The following is a 6,056-nucleotide window of genomic DNA, read 5'->3' as shown; positions in this document are numbered from 1 at the left end:
GTCGACTCCTTTTCAACACCTACCAAAGCCACTTCCTCCAAACCAAAATGAGACTAGGACCTGTACTCTTCAAAATGCATACACACTCACCATTACTACGCATCAATCTCATGCACCCTTAGCCAAAACCAATAATCCTCCAAACGTGCAAGTGATCCATCACTACCCATTTCATCACTAGACCTATATCCTCGAAATCAACAAAAATCATGTCCTAAATCTGCACCATCTATTATCCTTGATTAAATCATTATCCTGTCACTATAACCTCGAGCTAAAAGCAATCATTTTCTGAACTAGATCAACATCTTCAATCCTCAGAAAATCCACAACTAGATCGTTACCTTCCATCTCCAAAGAAATTCTTTCCTAAAAAAAATTCTCGTATCAGTAACTCAAGTCTCATCAATCCTATTTTAATTCAGCCCTTCAATTCTGCAATTCTAAAACCTTAAACCAGATAAAAAAAAAATCATTTCGCGAAATCTTCAAGATCGATGACCTTAATTCTAAAACATTCACCTTATAAAGCTTGTAAATTCTAAAGCCCCAAATGTTGTTATCAAACTGCTTATCAAAGTCGGCAGGATCGAAAACTTCTAATCTAAGTAATCCCTCAATAGCTTGTTGAACCTATCACCTTAAATCCCAAAAACTTATTTCCTAAAAACTATGGGGCCTCGAACCTTAGATGAACTTCTCATAAATCTAACCTTGAAGTTCGTTGAACTTACAACCTCCTACTCCAATGACTCATTACATAAATTCTATGGAACCTAAAACCTCAATTATCCTAAGCAATTTAAAACTATTCCCCTCCTTAGCAGCAACCTGAGTTCCTACTCCAAAGAGTTCACCCAAACCATGATGTCTGAGCCTCGATAATAAAACAAACCAATCACCAAGAGTTCTAGCCTACTACACCAAATGTTCAAGCCTAACAATGGCATTCACAGTCGTACCATCTTCCTGCCATAGTACAACCCTTAACCCGCCTTTTAACTCCGAACAAAAAAAAACAAAACAAAACAAAATAAAATAAAATTCCATATATAGAATAACATACGACAAAATGAATAAAACCAGTGAAGTAGTTCACAATAAAATAATTAAAACAATAAAATAACTTACCATAAAATAAAGCAATAAAATAAATAAACAAACAATTAGTATACAATAAACTAAATAAAACCAATAAAAACCACATACTTTAAATTAAATAATTTCAATTTACAACTTTTAAAACTTTCTAGTACTGCACCTATGGGACATGTAATTTTACCCAAAGCCGAACTACTCTGATACCACATGTGGCGCTCCCAACCCCCATGTAAGGAAACACGGGAATCGAGAAGTCAGGATGATGACAACACGGTCACACATCCCAACGATAGTTCCATGTGTGTACATGCAAAAGTGTACAATAAAAACGCAGCGGATAATTAAGTCTACTAAGTACCAGAATTTAAACACAATTTAAACAATCTATAAAAAGGTTTAAAAATTGTACAGTCATCCCAAAATAAATAATACAAGTCTCAATAAAATGAGTGATACCAAATCACTTCTTGGACAGAGCCGAATCCTCAGGCTCACCCTCTTCTTCATCTGTATCAAAATCTGCGTTACCACAAAAGGGTACCGCATGTAAGTATAACCCAAACAACCCTTGAGATAAAAATGCATTAATGCAACCAACATGCATGCATATGATGAAATATGTTTTATTCTCAAAATATCATTTTCTCCGAAAATGAATATTTTCCAACACATGCCAAAATCCCATTTGGCCCAAAATATCCATAAAACATTTTTCCAGAAAATGATTCACATAAAATCATTTTATTCAACACACTCTATTTTCCCAGAAAATAGCCCATTAATCCATTATTACCCTATGCACCATGATCTCCCCTAGGGACCATCCGCACGTCCTGGCTCCGTAGTGATGCCTAGTTCTGCGCCCAGCGCAATCATGGCCAAGCACCCACTACACAACAAGCGATGCCCATTTCTGCGCCCAACGCGTTCGTGGCCAAGCATCCTCTAGTCCCCGCCAGCAGAGGGACCACAGAGTCGGCACGAGACTATCTCGTCCGATCCCATTGTCGCCCAGCGACAATCCAGGGGACGTCACTCAGTATATTCCGCTCCTGAGTGACAAGAGAAGCTCCACCAAGATAATGCCCCATCTCAGCTTGGGGTCGTGATACACACGCACCCAAAATCCTTTCACATGAAAATTCAGTTTTCAATAAACACATGAACATGAATGCAATAAAACATGATCATGCGTGCAAATATGCCATGTACATGTACCACACAAATCCCAACCAACAATTCAGCACAGCCCAGAACACACAAACAAACATCCTCCACTGAACTCCTCGGTCTTAGTCCGGCAAAACCAACCAGATCACAGTGAAATGAGTTAGTGTAAAAATACATTTAAATAACGAAAGTTCTTTGGAGAAATACTTATAGCGCTATATAGTAATTTTCGGAGGATCACAGAAGTGCAAAAAGTGATGTCTCAGCAACGTAACAGTGCAAAAGGCACTGTGGCCGTGGGTCTCAAAAACTCACTTTTAAACGGGAACAAACGAAGACCCAAGATTGATAAGGTAGGGCTTAGGGATGTCGGTGAAGCTAGTGGTAGTGGTGGTTGGCCATGGGTGGCGACGCAATGCGTGGTTGAAGACCAAAAAGCCCAAAACGGAAATAGAGTTGGATGTGCTTCACCGGTGATGGATCGGAGCTGCAGTTGGGTCCATTGGGTTACTTGGAGGTCGAGGATGAAGTGGTGAAGAAATGGTGGCCGGTGGTGGCGCGATGGCGGCGTGCAAGCACAAGGAACACCGCGGCTTCAAGCTGTGTGTGGAGGAGAACGCCAGCAAGTTAGGGGCTGAGATTGGTGGGGGATGATGGCTGGTGGGAGGGGAACTTGTGGCGGTGGGCAGTGACGGTCACGGGCGGCTCACGGGTGGAGGAGAAAAACTCACGGAGAGAGAGGGATGGGGGTGTCTCGCGAGAAGCAGAGGAGAAGAATGAAAAAAAAAAAAAGAGAAAGAAAAAAGAAAAAAGAGAGGAAAGAGAAAATGAAGGGAAATAAATGAGGTCCAATCCTCACATCTTGGGTCACGAAAATGATCCAACGGAAACGATTTTAAAACAGCAAGTGAAATAAAATAATTTAAACGTAATGATAAAATGAAAATAAAATAATTAAATCCAATGGTAAATTAATTTAGAATAAAGAGAAATTTAAACGCATAATAATAATTAAATATGAAAAAAAACACTTGAAAATAATTTTCACAAAATTAAAAAAAAAATCATAAAAATAAACCCACTAAAAATCCGACAATTTTAAAACAAGAGAATAATTTTTTGAATCCATAAAAACAATTCCTTCAGTAAAAATACACTAAAATACGGGATGTTACATTGAGGGTGTTGTTTTAGGATGTGTAGGGTGCTGTGAAGGGGCAAGGATGGTGGTGGTGGTTTATTGGGCAGCTCCTACGACAGCATTGGCTACCAATGTTGGGTTCTGTTTCAAGCTTGGCTCATCCGTGGCAGTGGTTGAGAGGCTGCACGGTGGCCTCTTCCATTCGGGTTAAATTCGACAGCAGCCTCATCTGCTTCAACATTGGGTGTCAGGGATGGAGTCCTCTGTTGCTAGTGAAGTGCGGGGAAGTATTGGGGCTGAGAGCACATAAGTTGATATGCTTTTGGTGCAAGAAACAGGGGCCTTCGTCGTCGCGACGAACATTATTCTTTCGGGGAACCCAACCAGTGAGATTCAACAACTTTGTTTTCGAAAGTTTGGTCTTTAAGATTTTCCTTCACACGGCTCCCAAGATTCTTATTTCTCTCTCTCATTATTTTTTTTTCCTCACGGTTCGTCAACTTCGTTTATGGTGTTCTAGGATGCTGAAGTTGGAATGCTGAGGTTGAAGGAATGTTAATATCTTTCTCGTAGATTCAACAAGCATTCCAGTCTAGCAACTCTTCATATGTCTAATAGAGGCGCGCAAGGTTTACTAGTAGTTGACTCCCGAGATGGTGACTCCCTCCCAAGCAGGTGATTCTCGAGTAGAGGAGCACTGTGCATACGAGGCGAGTAAGGTTTCCGAGTAGTTGACTCCCGAGATGGTGACTCCCTCCAGAGCAGGTGATTCTCGAGTAGAGGAGCACTGTGCATACGAGGTGAGTAAGGTTTCCGAGTGGTTGACAACCGAGCGAACTTTATTTGTTTCCCAAGTTTAAATCTCATGTGTGAACTTGTTTCCCGAGCTTAATAAATCCTGGTAGAGGAGTCCTAAGAAGAGTGGGATGTGATGGTTCCAGAGCCATGCCTTCCCAAGATGGTTCTCGAGCCCGTGCTTCCTGAGATGCTTCTCGAATCGTGCTTCCCTAGCTTAGTAAGTCCTGGGTAGAAGAGATGCAACAAAGCTGTGATTTCAAGGGTGTGCACCCCTCGCATTAAGTTCATGCAAGGCCAACGACGCCGCCAACTGACCAGGTTGGTCGGTAACCCCCCCGAGCCGCTGTCAGAAGCCTGTCAGTCAAGTGTTAACCATCATCAAGTCCACGTAGCTCATGGCAGTGCTGCGAGCCTAAACGCACGTTGATGCACCAAGCATCCAGCAGCTGTGGCCAGCCGGTTGGGGTGGTCAAAGACCACCTTATGGGAGGCAAACAGAGCCAACGACCCCCTTGGTGGTTGCCGAGGGCCCAACCATGCCATGGCAGGGTTGGGCTTTGCATCTCTGATCGCGCGCGAGGCTGTGCATGCGACTCTCTTGGCGAGGAGTTCAATATGTCCCTCGCTTGGGCAAGAAATATTTTATCTTTCCTCGCCAAAACTCTTTCTCGCCCGCTACCCACCCACTTACGTGCAGCATGGCACTGTGCACTCCTGAGTATTGTGCATATGGGGAGCAACGCTTGTATGCTACTGTGCACCTAAGTGCACAGTATTTGCCCACTAGTGTACAGGTAGTGTGCTTTTATGTGATGGAATGACTTGGGTAAAGGGGTGATGAGTTCTGTAAGTCCCTTTCCTAGGCATCTTTCTCACCCGCTACCCGTCTGTTTTTCATAAGTGTAATAGTTAAGAAAATTAGGAATACTCATTTGGGAGGTTGTTATCCGTTCGTCCGCATGCAAGAAAGAACAAAGAAGATCCATTGAATCAATGATCCCATATATGCGTTTACATATGGGTGCGTTGCGAGCTTACGTACCAAAAAGCTAAAAAAAAACTTTTTCATCTCTCAAGATGATTTTTTTTTCCCTTAAGAAATATAATAAATTAATTATTAGCTTCGTTTCCTATGATTAAAAGAAAAAAGAAGAAGAAGAAATTAAATGCAACGCAAGATCAAAATCACTCTCACAAAGCTTAAAAACAGTCGCAGAAAATTCTCTTTCTAATTCTAGACATGTAAGAATCCTATCACTTCCTCAAATACCAAAAAGATGCATTTAAATTTCTTTCCAAATATTTCTCCATATGTCTCAGACTCTCATATATATATATATATATATATATATATATATATATATTATCTCAATATTTTTTTATCCAAACATGTTAATTTTAGAGATTGTATATTGCATTGCAGGACACATGACTTGGTTGTACCTGTTTTTTGTTTAAAACTCAGTCAAATATATCTGACTCTAAACTAAAAACAGGGACCCCACATGACCCCACATGAGTAGAATGCAGAGGATCCAAAATTGGAAAGCATCAAAATTTACTGAACATGAACCCCAATAAACATCAATCATTCTAAACAAAGCTGAAAAAAAAAAAAACTTACAACTAAAGACAGCTTATCCCTGTTCTTTCTTTTTAGACACCCCACCTCCTACAACTTAATTACATTAATCTCCATAGTTATGATATGGCAGGATTTAATTCTATACATTTGTTACACATTAAATCCTATGCCCTGACTACAAGCAAAAACACTCTTAATACATGAAAAAATCACTATTTTAATGATAGGCTCTATTTTATTTTCAAATTGAGAACTCGAGAT

This window comes from Juglans regia, chromosome 5, assembly GCF_001411555.2.
Source record: "Juglans regia cultivar Chandler chromosome 5, Walnut 2.0, whole genome shotgun sequence".
NCBI classification, from domain to species: Eukaryota; Viridiplantae; Streptophyta; class Magnoliopsida; order Fagales; family Juglandaceae; genus Juglans; species Juglans regia.
Note: the sequence above shows the minus strand (reverse complement) of the source record.